Source organism: Lactuca saligna, chromosome 4 (genome assembly GCF_052625555.1).
Source record: "Lactuca saligna cultivar CGN05327 chromosome 4, ASM5262555v1, whole genome shotgun sequence".
Taxonomy (NCBI): domain Eukaryota; kingdom Viridiplantae; phylum Streptophyta; class Magnoliopsida; order Asterales; family Asteraceae; genus Lactuca; species Lactuca saligna.
Genome location: NC_136420.1, coordinates 13,630,497 through 13,647,318, shown reverse-complemented (window position 1 = coordinate 13,647,318; position 16,822 = coordinate 13,630,497). Strand labels below are relative to the sequence as shown.

At 35.2% G+C, this 16,822-nt stretch overlaps 1 non-coding gene across 1 annotated transcript; it reads left to right on the top strand.

Moving 5' to 3' along the window:
- Positions 1-1,484: 1,484 nt before the first annotated feature.
- On the top strand, positions 1,485-1,591 carry LOC145044433 (small nucleolar RNA R71). The gene has a single exon (XR_013681385.1). It is a non-coding gene; the product is annotated as a small nucleolar RNA R71 (small nucleolar RNA).
- The last annotated feature ends 15,231 nt before the right edge of the window (positions 1,592-16,822 follow it).

Here is a 16,822-nt window from a genome sequence, read left to right as displayed (position 1 = left end):
ACATCGGGATCTTATTTCATATCTAAAACCACAAAGTCAATTGGAAAAACGAATTTCCCAATTTTCACTAGAATATCTTCTACAATGCCCCAGGTTGTGTCACTGAACGGTTTGCCATGTGAATTGTCATTTTTGTAGCCTTCAACTTCTAAATATTCAGCTTCTGATAAAATGAATAAGACATCAAATTTATGCTAGCCCCAGAATCAGCTAAAGCATAAGTATTCATATTATTCCCAAACTCACATGGAAGTGTGAGGCGTCCAGGATCTCCCATCTTCTTAGGTTACTCCCCCATCACTACTTTTTAACTTTGCTAACTTAAAATAACCTTGGAATTTTTCTTCAATTGTTGATGAGTGTCTATCAAATCTTGTAGGAACTTCGCGTACTCAGGAATTTTTGATAACGACTCAATAAAAGGAGTATTTATAGAAATACCCTTTACGTGCTTTATAAACTCCAAATGATCCCTTTCCAGTGGACTAAGATTATTTCAGGATAGAAACGGTAAAGGCGGACGATAAGCCGAAACAATTTCTGAATTTTCTAATCAGACTGATCCCACGTCGTGAGCATAGAGGACTCACATCATGAGTTCGGTGTTTCAGCAAAAATATTATTTTCAATTTTTGACTTCTTTGGTTTTGGTTCGGCTGGTTTTGGCTCCTCCTCTAATGCTTCTAAGAACTCATCAATGGCCTCGTCTTCAGTCTCAATCAGCATAACATGGGATTGAGTTTGTTTTCGGGAATTTATGAGGATAATTTGTTGTTTACCAAAGTTTTTAATTGACCAAGTTGGTCTTCAAGATTATAGATCGATGCTTGATGATTTCTTAATGAGGCTTGCTGATCAATCATCATTGCATGTTGTTCTTTCATCACCTTCATGTGCTCCTTCAGCATTGCATCAGTATCATCATGCCTTTTCTCGGAAGCTTCCATAAATCAGGTTAACATGTTTTCGAAGTCAAATTTCTTCTCAGCTGGTGGTTGCTCTTTTTGGTAGAAGCCTGAGCCTGTCTGCTTATATTTTTCTTCTTTTTGCTTCTTGTATTCGTCATATGGCAGCCACTCTTTCTTTGGTTTTCTCCAGTCTTCATCATATTTATCCCTACTAAAATAGCAAACTTGAGTTTTTTTATACCCAGTATCATCTAAGTGGAAATCTTTGGTCAAGTGTGGACCATTACACCTTTCACATTCAACTCTTATAGCATGTATTGTCTCGTCCATTTTTGTCATTCTCCTGTCAATTGTATCAAGCATGGCCATTACAGCAACCATGTCTGCAGAATTTCCGCTTCCTTTAGCTCCCTCATTTATTGGTTTATGGTACTCACGAGAATGCTTTGCAAATTCTTCAACTAATTCCTTTACTTCCTCCAAATTTTTCTTAGTTAGTGGTCCTTGAGAATCAAGTAGTTGCCTTGTCATGACATTAACACCATCATAAATTTTGACCATTCTTGTTGTATATCGAGGTTATTTTGAGGATAATTTCTCAATAATCCCTTGTAACGCTCCCATGCCTCATAAATTGACTCACCCGGATTTTGCTCAAAATTTGCTATTGCCTTTTTGAGTTTAGCTATCTTGGAAGGTGGGAAAAAAATTTCTAAAATTTTTTCGTGCATTTGGGCCCAAGTAGTGGTTGCACTAGGTGGTAGTGCCTTTAGCCAGTTTTTAGCAGCTCCCTTAAAAGTGACTGGTAGCATCCTCACCAAGACTGTCACTCTAAGAACATTTGGGACATTGAAATAATCTTCTATGTCATTTACTTCATTCAAATGCTTGTAAGCATCCTCATGATCCTTTCCAGAAAATGGTACTTCCCTAAGTGCAGTAAGGATGAGTCCGTTCAGTTCGAATGGGGCAGTTGCTGGAATTGCAAGTTGTATTAGGCCATGATCAACATCATCTCTAATTCGCTTTATGTTAGCTCCCATGGACATATCCGCAATATCCTCCATCTCGTTATCAGCCTCGTCTTCGGATTCAATTCTATGTAATGCAAATTTAGGCTCAGATTCGTACTCGGATTCTCATGGGTTAGATTTTTGATCAAAGTCTTCCATCTCGTTCTTGTCCTTTGAGCATGTGATGAATTCTCCCACTTTCTTTCCTGACTTCTTTCCAGAGACTGATTTGAGATCTTTGAAGGATAACTTTTTTGGTGTTTGGTTCACTCTTGCGTTCTTATTCGTCTTCTTGTGAACGGCTAACTCTGGATCTTCAAGTGATGGCACCAAAGGTGTGTTGGAACCTCTGGTCATGAACTTCTGCAAAATAAACAAAAAATAAAAATGTAAATTTGAACTAAAACATAAAAACAAAGAAAACTAGAAATTATTGGATTCACGTCGTGAGCATATAAAGCTCACATTGTGAGTTCAGTACTGGAAGAAAGTAAAATAAACTGAAAAATAACTTTTTACAGGTTTTACCCCCACAAAAGGGATTGATTAATTTAAAATAAATATATCAACAATTAAATAAGTCATTCCCCGACAATGGCGCCAAAAACTTGATGCGTGAAAATAGCTTCACGTAATTCTGAATTTATAACCTAACTACTTAACTAACTAAAATGCACCTAGGCAGTGTACCTAGTCAAATTATAGAATAGTTTGGGCAAGTCAGGTGCTGATCACAGGGAATGATTTTAACTAATTAATCTACCTACTATAAATTAACCTAATTTCTAATACAGGAAGGGGTTTTATCTAATTTTGCAAGTTTATATGAACTTAACTCTTTAACACAAATTCAATCAATAAACAAAATACTTCTGTTAGTTCGAATCCACTTTCCCTTAATGGTTTATAAATTAGTTATGACTGTTACTGTTGGTTACCAATTAAGATAGTATTAGCAATTCAGTTCTAAATTTACTAACATTAATTAATTCATGTAGATCTATGTATGGTCACACAATAGTTAACACTAAATCAATTATTAAACAGAATTGGAGCCATGTAAGATTGATTTGAAAAACACACTTATGGTCATAATATGAGTTCTCTAGCACAACCTAATTCAATGGTTCAATTTTTTATCTAATATTGGTTCCATCTTAGCTCTAATAATCTAATGTTCACTAAATTACTAGGTATTCAAATTCATGCAGATTCATATTCACTAACTACACAAAATAAGAATTTAAAGCAATCAAATATTAAGTCAAACATGCTAGGTTCTATCAATAAAACACAAGTCATAACCAACAAGTAAATCAAGCTAAAGTATTAAAACCATGATTTCCAGCTTCATCTAGCTAACAGAAGCTGCTAGATTTAGTTGGACATGCTAACAAACAAACATAAACAAACCAAAGTCTTAATCATGTTTAAATGTACCAAACTATTAAGCTAAGTATGAGCTCTTCCTTCTTCCTTGGTATGCAACCAATTTCCAGACCTTTTCTCCTTCTGATTTTCGTCTCCAGAAACTCTCCAAGTCAGCCAAAAACTTCCAATTCGTAGGGAACAAGCCCTATTTATATTTTCTAAAATTTCTGTACTCACGACGTGAGCAAGTAGATATCCGTGTTTGACAAGAAGTTTGATCCGCGATGCTTATCTTCTGAAATATTCGTACTCACGTCATGAATAGATATGGCTCACGATGTGAGTGTAGCTGATTACATGGGTTTTCTTCTCTTTTACTCTCCAATCCTCCAAAGTTCCAATCTTTGTCGATTTTAGTCATTTTCTCCAAAAATGATTCTATTTGGCTGCAAAGTACAATTAAAGCTTATAAGTATCATTATTCAATGCAGATAACCAAAATATGTATACAAATATAAGTAAATATTGCCTAAAAACATGTATAAATATGACAATATCACATACAGACACAAACTATCATACATAGACTCATGGAACAGATAAATTATTATATCTCAATATCATAAAAGGTATTTTGCGCATTCTTGAATATGTATTAATCATTCTGACAAATAGAATCAATTTGGCAAATGACAACAAACAATTTGATAAACACATATTAGCAAACAAAATAGATTATATTCCAAATAAATGAATAATTACTTCATTTTGGATTTCAATTTGAAAATGAAAATATTGATTATTTCCATAAAAATCACAAAAATATCAAGCAAATGGACTATTTCATTTCAAACTATAATTAACGAACTCCTTTCATATTTCAATGGTGTTTAGACAATTTATATGCACAAACTTGTATTTTAATCACAATCAAAATTCCAGTATACTTCCATACTTCCATTTTAACTTGTACACCATTTTCTTCCCTTGGTAACTTTCTCCGAATGAATCTACGCAATGAGGTGATTCTAAAAAGTCAATATAAATCACTTTTACAATAAATTATCCTGATGGGAACTATGGACTTATATTTTGGAGAATTCTTTCAATATAACATCACATATTCTTCTTGTTAACAACCTTGTTTATCCCGTGGAATGGGACTCAATTGCAAATTTATGTCATTTCATTATTATCAATTTCATCATCATTACTTCATGGATTATTTACTTCTTCCCAACCTGCAACTGCTTTATTATTGGTTTCATCATCATTAGTATCTAGTATACGATTAACAATAAAGAAAGAACACAGAGCGAGACATACCTTAAGTGTCCTTTTTTGTAAGTTATGTCATTCTTATCATTTTATTATAATGCTTAATTTGGCATACTTCAAATGAAAAAAAAAGTAGTGATATTAAACATTTAAAATTTACAGTTTGATTTATTTAGTTAAAATGACTATTTTAGCCTCTTTCTCCAGTTTGGTCATATTATTGTTGGTTCTTTATTTTTTTATTGTTCAGAATTTGTACCACTTAAACAAAAATAAGAAGTATAATTTTATCCTTTAAACTTTTATTTTAAACATTTTTGTCAATTTCATCAATTTTACTAATTTATTATAGGCCATTTTTTTTCATTATGAATATTTTTGTCAATTTGACATTTTATTTTATTTTAGTTTTTATTTTTTATTTTTTTGTTGTTTACATGTATTCATAGCACAAATATCGTAGCTGAGTGTTTGTATCTGTAGTCGTACTACGGAACAACAACAAACTTTTATTATGGTTTTTTCTCCAATTATTTATCAAATAATATTCTACTTGATTATTATTTTCTTTTATTTTTTAATTTGTACTAATAGTAAGGAATTGTAAGTTTATGACAACATACTTTGTATTTTGTTATGAACATATTTGGTTAATATCAATGTACTTTGAGTTTAATCTAAAATGTATCCATTGTAATTTCTAGGTTTCTTTTGAGTTTTTCTAACTATTATTCATACCATTGCATACTGTATCAGATAAAATACTTATTCTTTGTAGGGACTATTTATGTAATTAATATTAATAAAGGGTTATTTTTGAAATATTTCAATTTTTAAGGATCATTGTTGGAACTTGTTTTTTTTAAGGGACAAACACATGAAATAAAAATGCTACGTTATTGAAATTAGTTTTTTTTGTAGATATACAAATCTTTAATTGTTTTAATAAGAGTGATATTTTTGTATTTCTTTTCACATGAGATACACACATCAATACATATACATATACAAATTATGTTACTTGAATTTTATTTAAAATGGGCAAATTTGGCAATTTAATATAACAATGACACTTTGAAAAAAAAATTAAACTGTCTTTTTTTTTTCTTTTGGTTTTTAAAGTGTACTCACAACAACAAATAACCACACACTTTTATTAGTTTTTTTAATTCTTTTTTTTAACATGCACTCATAAAAATAAATACCAAAAAACTTTCATTTTTGTTTTTTGTATTTTAGTGGTTCTCATATAAAGTAATAGAAATGTATATCCGGCCTTGGCCTTATGTAGAAGCTGGAAAAAAAATTAATTTTGTAGAGATTTTAGGTTAATTAAAGAAAATACAAAACTCTATATTAATAAAAGAGTAGTTTTTTTGCCATGTATCATCATATTAGACCTTTTAATTAATGTGTTATCACTTGTCAATCTATTAGTTCTCTATTTTAAATTTATTTGACATCATCATTAATGTGATGCTATTTATCAATGTATTTATTCTCTATTTTAAATTTTAAATTTAAATTTTATATTATTGTTTTCGTTAATTCACAAATAAAAAATGTCTAATATATATTAAAAATTAATTTTACATATTTATTTGAATCAACGATTATAATTTCATATAATTAATAAAAATATCTCTTAATTAATAATTTTTTTTAAAATAATTGATTAATAATTTTGAGTTTTTACTATAAAAGTTTAATTAATTTTATAACCGTGGTTCCCACAGATTATAAACTAGTAATAAATATAAACATGAAGATCATTAGCAGCCACCTGATTGGCTTACTCAAAATAGGTTTTGGCCATTTTGGTTATGATTAATAATGAGACAATAGACATTGTAGACAAATGTATCTTTCAAAAAGAAAAATGTGAACATCAATGTGGAACAGTTTTCCTCGTTAGGCAGACGTGTATGGTTAATATACTAAATCCATCTATACCCCCAAGAACCTGCTGTCGCGATATTAGAGGTTTCTCGATCTATTTTTGTTGCCACTGCTAACGCTAACATATACATAGATCTGATTTTCTTTCATGTTTGCTTCATAATTTCTTCTGATTTTGTTTTAATATGATGTATAAATATCTTTGGTTCCTTTTAATGTAGTTGGTGATGCTAAATCCATGTTATTGGCTTCTATGGAGGGTGTCATTTATGGCTTCGGTATTACCTACAATTGGTTGACAAAAGCCAAGGTTTTTGTAACTAATAGAGCTTGTAATTAATTATATATTAAATTAAAAGTTTTGTAAATTATGTATATTAAACTAAAAGTTTTGATATCTTTGACAAATTATAGCGAAATTAATTGATATGATAATTTAAAGCTTAAAAACTAAGAAACAAATTCATCATGCCAATCATGGTCATTTCACCACCATGATTTATTATTGTGTAATGTCTTATATGTCCTTAGATTTGTATTTTATTCGTTTAAATGGTGAATACGAATTGAAACTAATTTTTCAAGCTAATTTGGTTTGAAAAAAAGTAAAGAATCAATAGAATGACAATGCGATATATAATATGATTTTTATTAGAATGTTTTTAATTTGGCCAACAACGATTCTCTTGGTTAATTTTGGATGATTTCAAATATATAGACCAAACAAAAAATATTGGTCAATATCAAATTTTAATGGTCAAAATAAATCTCGCCCACATAAATAATATATATATATATATATATATATATATATATATATATATATATATATATATATATATATATATATATATATATATATATATAATTACATGTGATAAATTACACGAAACAACTATTGAATCGAGAACATGAAAAGAAATCTTATCTACATAAATCGTATGTAATTAAATACATATAATCACATGTGATTAAATACATGAGGTCAACTACTGAATCGAAAATGTAAAAATCAAAATTTTCCACATAAATCATATGTGATTAATTTCATATAATCTCATGTGATTATATGTATCCAATTACATGTGAGTTATTTATATAATATTTGATTTCACATTTTCGATTAAATACTTTTCTAGTGTATTTAATCATATGTGATTATATACATCTAATTATATTTGATTTATATAGACAAAAACGAGTCTTCTCCGTATTAAATCAAATGCAATTTGATACATATAATCATATGTGATTATAGACACGAGAAAAACTATTGAATCAAGAGCATGAAAACGAAGCTTGTGCACATAAATCATACGTGATTAAATATATATAATCACACGTGATTAAATACAAAAGTATAATTATTGAATTGAAACGAGAAAACTAATTGTCTATGTAATCATATGTGATTAAATACATATAATCACATGTGATTAAATACCCAAGAACAACTATTGAATCGAAAATGCGAAAATTAGTATTATCCACATAAATCATATGTTACTGAATACATATAATCACATGTGATTATATATGTCTAATCACATATAATTTGTGTGCATAATATTCATTTTTTTTATTCTTATGTTTTTAATCACATGTGATTATATGTATTTAATTACATATGATTTAATTAGACAAAAACGAATCTTGACCATACAAATTATATGTGAGTAGATACATATAATCACATGTGATTATATACACGAGAACAACTATTGAATCAAGAACACAGAAACAAAACACTTTAATATAAATCATATGTGATTGAATACATATAATCATATGTGATTAAATACATAAGACCAACTATTGATTCGAAAACACAAAAGTGAATATCGTCCAAATAAATCATATGTGATTAAATAAATATAATCACATGTGATTATATGTATCTAATCACATATGATTTATGTGGGCAAGTGTCATTTTTGCATTCTCGAGTCAATAGTTGTAACGCCCGTAGATTCGGGCTAGTCAATTTAGAGATAACAGGGGTCGAAAACGACTTTTCGACAAAAGATTATTTATAATAATTAATCTTAACCATGTTGTATAATATGTCTCAAGGGTTCCGTACATAGAAAGAACGTTGAAATCCGAGTTATAACGAAGAAGTTATGGCTCGTCGAAGTTTTTCGGCAAAACGGCACGACACCGGGAGATGTAAATAGTGAATTTAAGATAGAGGAATTTTTAGCCTTAGGGATCTAAATGGAAGTTGTAGAATATGTCTCCACCTACGTGTGGATATAAAGAACGTCAAAAACGGAGTTCGTATGCAAAAGTTATGGCATTTCGAAGATTTAGCTTTTAAAAACCCTAAACTAGCTAATTCACGATGTGAAAATTATGACACTCACGACATTCTGTCATAATTCGGAATCTAGAAGCTGCGAGAGGATAAGATCCAATTCACGACGTGAGCTTTATGACACTCACGTCGTGAGGTGTCATGGCCACCATCCGAAGCTAGGGACGCAAATGGCAAGTCTACGGAGTGAATCATGATATTCACGACGTGAGTCTTATGACACTCATGAAGTAAGTGTCATAAAAACTTATTATAAATAGCATGCGAGCCATTCCGAAAATCTCACACCTTTCTTCATTTCTTCTCTCTAAACTTTTTCTCTCTAAGGGTTTTAACCCTCCCCTATGCCTAGGTGATCCCCTAGCACCCTAAGGAATCCCCGAGGCTCCCGGAGTCCCGAGAAAAAGAGTCTTTCGGTTTCGAAACGCTGCTCCAGCAAAGCCCGGTTTTCCTTAAAATACGCTGTAAGTGAGCTACGCCTATGTTATTTTTAATATAGCTTCTAATTAATTATAGTAACATTATTAGGACCTTAAAAGAGTTATTTGGGCTATTATTATGAGTTATATAGTGTTGTTTAACGCTTATATAATAATAATAATAATAATAATAATAATAATAATAATAATAATAATAATAAAAATAATAGCTAGACTATTAATTAGTCGCGGTTAACATTAGGCTAAACCCTAGTGGTATTGATACTAGGTTTTGTCGAGGAAAATTGTTTAAAGAGTTACCATGTACTGTCCGAGTGCTGAGTCACCACCTACTCAAGTGAGCGCAAAGTTACTTTCATCTTACACATAGATATGAAGTATTTTACATAAATTACGTGCTATGTGTGCATATTATCTAAATACTTGTTGTCTATGCTCGATGAATGATTTTATACATGTTTTAAATGATTTAAACTGTATATTTATTTTATATCTACAAATATGTTGGGATAAAACATGGGTAGATGAAATAGTTGGTGTGTGATGAAATAAAAATAATGAGAGTTAGGTGATGATAGGAAGGTGATGATAGATAGGTGATGATGAATCGGTGATGTAGGATACTACAACCTTGTCCGACAATTTGGAGATGTAGTCATCTACCAGAGTATAGATGGCGACCACAGACTATTCTAAACAACCCCGTGGAAACACTAGCAGGCTCATAACCTGTAGGTGATGAATTACGAGTTTAGGCGATTTTGTAACTACGTATTTATGCGATGATACTCTAACCCCTTACTATGAATTACGAGTTCAGGCGATGTTGTAACTACGTGTTCATACGATGATACCCTAACCCTTGTTGGGCACGTATTGAGGGAGTAATCCCTGAATCAATACTGTCTATGTGATGTAGGTGATGATCCTTAGGGAGAGTCCTTAGGAACAAACATATAAGGAAATATGATGTAAGGAGATGAGAGGAAAATATGATGTAGGAGATGACCCTTAGGATGAATCCTTAGGGAAGGTACTTAGGAATAAAGAAGATAATGGGGATGGGTAATTTGGTTAATTGTTTGTTGATTAAACTTAATAATTATATTATTTTGGGTTGAAAACCTTATGTACTCACCAGGTTTCCCAACCTGACCCACTCAGTTTACTTGTATCACAGGTGACGATGTGAAGTTACATTACATTGAGAGATTAAGGAGATATAGATCACTAGTGTAAATGAATGTAAGTTCTGTTTATGCTTATGTTTCTGTATTGACGATAACATCCCAAATGTTTTGAAATGAATAAAAATACATTTCTTCGGAAATGCTTTGATAATGAAATTATCATGTTTTTCTAAGAACAAATTCCGCAACGTTTTTATTAGAAGAGATACTCTGATTTTTTTTATAAATCATAAATAATAATCGGTCTTTTCTGGCTGTGAAAATGGAGATGTCACAGTTGGTATCAGAGCATTAGTTTAAGCGAACTAGGAATTTGTAAGATTTCTAGACTTAAACTTAGAATGTTAAGCAATGATTGTGAGGAGTATGTCTAATAGATTTAGGTAATACACCTGAATAGACACAAGCACTAGCTTATTTTAGGAACGATGCCTAAAATGTTTTACATGCTAAATGTTTTATGTTATAGCTATAAAGATACCTTATATGCTATTATTTTTTCGGATCTATGGTCTGTTGCCGACCGGATCTGGAAATTTGATGTGTTCAGATTTCTAAACACTTGATTACAGTATTAGAACTGGCAAATAACTTTTCGGTGTTACAAGGAGATCTATACGTCTATCGTAAATAAACACTTTCCTATCTTAAAATTCTCGCCTCGGTACACCGAACGTCTACTTGGGTGTACAAAATGTCATGGTGAAGACAGACTAGGAAATATTCGAGGAAGATGACAACATTAGCCTAAGAATGTTATGGGTCATGCATCGGTCGTTGCGCCTGCACCCGAACCTATCACAATGGCAGAAGATCAGGAAGTGATGCGAACCATGATAGACTGAGAAAATAGATGAAATGAGATGGCTTACGATAGTGAATGATACCTATCGGAAGATATCATAAGAGAGGTATCTTGCCTTTAGAATACGTCTGATAAAATAGCAGTACATCTAGAGAATTACGGTACACCTGAATGTACACATTTGATTGGCAGGATGATAGAACGATTGGTGTAATTCCTAAAGTTTTCCTATCATCTGGAATTTCCATCACCAACCGAGTGGAAGCAGAATTGATGATTTAAGATACGTATGGAAGAAGTCCTAGTAGAGTCTAGGGAAATTTTTATGATTATTCGGACACACTCGTATGTGTTATATTGTTTTGTGATTTTAGGACTTGGGGACTGCGAGACAATACTTCGGACGAGTATGAGTAGCTGTGAAAGGTAGTAGATGCATATACTACCAGAAACACATGACTCACGCTTGGATCAGGGAAAATCGCAATTGAGTCTGTTTTATTCAAGTATGTTGTTACCATCGTTTCGGTAATGACTAAGAAGATTGTTGTTATTCCAACCCTAGTGGTCATATCAAATTTAGTCTGACTACGATGAGTATGTTATGTGATTCAGAGAACCAAGTTCGATGTAACATCTGACTTAAGCCATAGGATTGAAGTAAAAGATAATCGAAGTGATCGGTAGAGGTATTGCGATGGTTGCTTGTAGCTAGAAGATGTGATTAGAACATGAAGGAAGGTATAGTCTGTTTTGGAATTTGACTATAAAGGATCTGAGTCCAAGCAATACATCATACGATGAGAGGTCATTAGAACATGACCTATCGGTCAATTATGATAATCGAAGGAAGAAACTTACCTCAAGTTTGTTATAGAAGGAGTTTCCAATAAAGATCAAGATTGTAACATCCCGAAATATCAAGAGTAGAGTTGAAGGGCTAAAAGAGTAAATTGGGAAAGAGTGACTTGGCGAGTCCATGTGCAGACTCGGCAAGTAGAGTCGCAACTTGGTCGCGTATTAAGTGGCCGACTCGGCGAGTCAGTGTAATGGACTCGGCGAGTAGGCGCTGAGTGGAGAAAACCCTAATTCTCAGGGTTGAGCCCTATATAAAGAACATAACATCCATTTCCTCAGCCTCTTTACTCATCTTCAAGACCAGAAACCCTAACCCTCGTGTGTGAGTGGATCAAGTGCATTTGGAAGCTTGGAGAAGCAATTGTTGAGGAAATCTTGAAGGGTAAGAGGCTTGGAGCAAGGGGCTTTTCTTGGATTCGAGTTTCATTTCAGTTGGGGCATTCCTTTGAGGTAATATCTCGTTTTTGAGCTGCTATTTCTTAGATGCATCATTTTGGGGGTGTTAGAGATCATATCTTTGGATGTATTGGAGTTTAGAGGTTAGATCTGAGGTTGCTACCTCAGATCTGGAAGGGAGAAGGTCTAGAGTGCATGAAAGTCCCTGTTTGTGAGTGGTTGATGGAGCCATCTTGTCCCAAACCCAAACCCTAGAGTGAAAACGCATAGATCTCTTTGGATTCACGTAAAGTTTTCCACTTTACGTAATGGATGGGTTGTAGGAGGCTAGATCTATGTTTTGGATCAATTGCATAGCCTGGAGTGCTTCTGAATGGATTCAGACCGGTGGTACTCGGCGAGTCACATGGGTGGACTCGACGAGTTGGATGAAGATGGCCTGGAACTCGGCGAGTTGTATGAACAACTCGGCGAGTAGGTTGAAGATAGCCGTAGACTCGGCGATTCTGTTCTTGGACTCAACGAGTCTTGTCGAAGAGTCCCAAATATTTTCTGGTTGAGTCAAGAATCGGCGAGTCAAGGGATGACTCGGTGAGTTGTGCGCGAGTGGACTCAGAGTTGTGGGACTCGGCGAGTCTCGGGGTGACTCGGCGAGTTGAGTCATGGATTGGGGAAGTTCTGAGCATGGGGACTCGACGAGTCGACGGGTTGACTCGGCGAGCAGGGTTAACCAAGAGGGTTGACTTTGACGGAGGACTTTGACTTGGACCAAGAGTTGACCGTTGACTTTTAGGGCTTGGTCAGCGATGTGGCCTTTGGGCCAAGAGAGGGGTAAAATAGTCTTTTACCCTTAAGAGGGTGCCATGAGAGGGTTGATTCTAGTCTAGAGAGTTATATTCATGAGAGTATTTGCTTTACGTGTTAGGCGGTGACGAGTTCAAGATTCAAGTGTGGGGATATCTGCCTTCTGTTTGCCAGGTGAGTCTTCTCACTATACTTTACCTTGAGTAGGTAACTAGAGTTATGTGATACAGTGCTTGTATGCTATATTTGTGTTATGTGTTGTACTGCATTATTTCTATGTGATTTATGATGTGCATGTTTATAGAGTTGGAACCGGAAGGTTCCCAGAGTTAGAACCTGAGGGTTCACAGAGTTTGGGTGAACGGACCCATAGAGTTATAGCCTCGAGTGGCTAATATGTGTTATGTGTGGTATTTTGGGGAACTCACTAAGCTTCGTGCTTACAGTGTTTTGTGTTATGTTTCAGGTTTCTTTAAGGATCACGGGACGGCACCGGCTTGATTGTACACACCAGAGAAAGAGTCATGTTTTGAGCATCCTGGTTTAATATGCAAGTGAAAATGGAGTTATGTTTGTAATTCGATTATGAATGAGATTTTAAACAAGTGTTTCTAAGAATTAAACGATTATTTTAAATGAAAAAATTGTTTTGAAAATTACGGTGTTACAAGTTGGTATCAGAGCCTTGGTTTGAGGGATTCGGATGCGCCTTCGGGTAAATTTGGACTCAAACTGAGGAAGTAAGAAAAGTTTTCAAAGAAATAATTTTCTAAAAGAAAATAAGAATTCAAGGAGAAAGCGAGAAAGAGCAGTGTGTACAATCAGCCAGAGCCCGAACGGTGATTTCCCAAAATACCCTTACTTTTGTGTTATGAGATATTTATGATGCATGTTATGAGATATTATTGCATGCTAGAGATAGGCTAGGTATTTCATATCTTAGGACTAGAGTGGCCTGATTTGTGATGCCTTAGCCTAGGACTTGTTGTTATATGTGTTATGCTTTTGAGTATGTGATGAGTGAGAGTATCCAGTTAGAACCCGGGAGGGGTAGAGTTACAGAGTTCGGTGGTACTTTCGAGGATGAGCCGAGAAAGTGGGGTTATCACCGAGGGTGAGTTCTATGTATTCTTCGATGCTTGAATGTTGCTTTCTTTGTGCTTTGTGGAACTCTCAATGATGGGAGTCGGCTACCAAGTGAATATGATGATATTCAGGAGGTAGATGGCTGGCATCATTAGGAGCTCTTCAGCAGCTGATAGCAAAGAAGTAGGAGGACCAAGGAAGAGCCTAGGGAGTAACCTTAGCCAGATGAGTGCGCTGGTAGGGTAGAGAATTTCGCTGGGGAGCGATCACGCACGATGGGATTGGTGAAAGAGCAGGTCGGGCAGCTACTTAGGAGCTCTGGGATGGCCCGTGTGGAAAGTATGGGTAGATGTGGCAGGTAGTATGGGCCCGTACTACTGAAAGCAGAGGACCCATACTTGATACAGGGGGTATTCTGGAGGTTCTAAGGAGCGGATTGAGGAGTGATGTTATGGTTTGAATACCATACATCGGAGCGGATTGACGAGTGATGTTATGGTTCGAGTACCATACATCGGAGCGGATTGAGGAGTGATGCTATGGTTCGAGTACCATACATCGGAGCAGATTGAGGAGTGATGTTATGGTTCGAGTACCATACACCGGAGCGGATTGAGGAGTGATGTTATGGTTCGAGTATCATACATCGGAGCGGATTGAGGAGTGATGTTATGGTTCGAGTACCATACATCGGAGCGGATTGAGGATTGATGTTATGGTTCGAGTACCATACATTGGAGCGGATTGAGGAGTGATGTTATGGTTCGAGTACCATACATCGGAGCGGATTGAGGAGTGATGTTATGGTTCGAGTACCATACATCGGAGCGGATTGAGGAGTGATGCTATGGTTCGAGTACCATACATCGGAGCGGATTGAGGAGTGATGTTATGGTTCGAGAACCATACATCAGAGCGGACCGAGGAGTGATGTTATGGTTCGAGTGCCATACGCCGGAGCATATTGAGAAGAGATGTCATGGAATGAGTACCATGGTTCGTAGGGAATGATGATTGTGGTTCTCCGGCTATCCGGTCATGATTGAGTTCGAAGAGGCATCCCTTGAGAGAGGATGTCACCTTCTATGATCTGGGAGGTACTGATTATGTTCGTGTGCAAAACATGAGAAACATAATGTTGAAGTTTTGGGTTTGGGGGTAACCCTGCAGGTTGTCATTGATGATGATTCTTCATCAGAGTATCAGGTAGCATGTGTGCCGCGAGGCAGTGATTTATCATGAGCAGATAGTCAGTTGGGACTGAGATAGTCGAGGACCACACTACACCTATTTGAGTATAGTAGGATGTATTGAAGTGGTATCAGTGGGGAGTTCAGTCGAGTTTAGCAGTGCAGAGAGTTTTCTATCTATGTTGGGTATTGAATATGGGAGTGGGTCCCTGTTCTTGGGATGATCCGGGTGTTGGAACGTTGGTTGATGAGTTGAGGTGAGGGGTACGATGATTTTGTGGTTCAGTCTATGAGCCAGGGATGTTATTGAGCAGTTGAGTTGTTTGGTACTAGATTGGTACGAGATTTGGAACGACTTGAGGCTGTCATGACGAGAAGTTCTTGAGGAGTTCATCAGAGGTTCAGAGTATATGAGGTCGATTGATTTCCTTAAAGGGGATTATCGGGCTTTGTGTAGCACTTTCCAGGGGGGCAGGTGCGATTTTGCTGGTGAAAGGAGTTGTGGGTTGGTTGTGTGCTATCTGGTGATGGTTCGAACCCTAAGTGGGGGAGAATCGGGTACCGTATGTAAGAAAGCAGAGATTTGTCAAGAGCAGTTATAAGTGGAGTATAGAGATCTGCGGTAAGGAATCATAAGACCAGAGATGTCGGTGATCGAGGAAAGGGGTCAGAGTGAGTTAATGCGGGAAGTACTCGTTTGAGAAGGATGAATGTCTCCATGGCAGTTGTTAATGGTCAGGAACCTGGTTGTAGTCAGTGTTGTTGCAAGTGGATAGAGAATGATTGGGCAGCCAACTTCCGGGTCGGTATGCGTATCCTTGCTTGGATTTTGAGCGGTGGAAAAGGGTTTCGGAGAATTATCAGCGTATTTCATAGCGTTAGCGTTTCCTCGTATTGCAATTGAGAAATTGGATACACCGAAGTTGCAATTTGGGAAAAATGAAGATCTAATTATGGGGTTCAGAGGGAATGTATTATTGCATCTATATGGTGCTTGGGACAGGAGATCAGTGGTTGTGGCAGGATCTTGTGATGATCGGTGGGGGTGTTCCGAGGTATCCGGGTATTGATATCTTTATTTCGAAGTTATTCGTGAATCTTGAGTTGAGACGACTTGTGGTATATCAGGTATTTATGGATCTAGTGGGAGCCCTTCGAGTATGGGCATCCAGGGAGATTATTTAATAGAGTAGATCTTCGCAAGGGTGGGCATTTTGATATGTCGATTGCCTCCAGAGTCTGTGATGCATATTTGAGTCGAGTATGG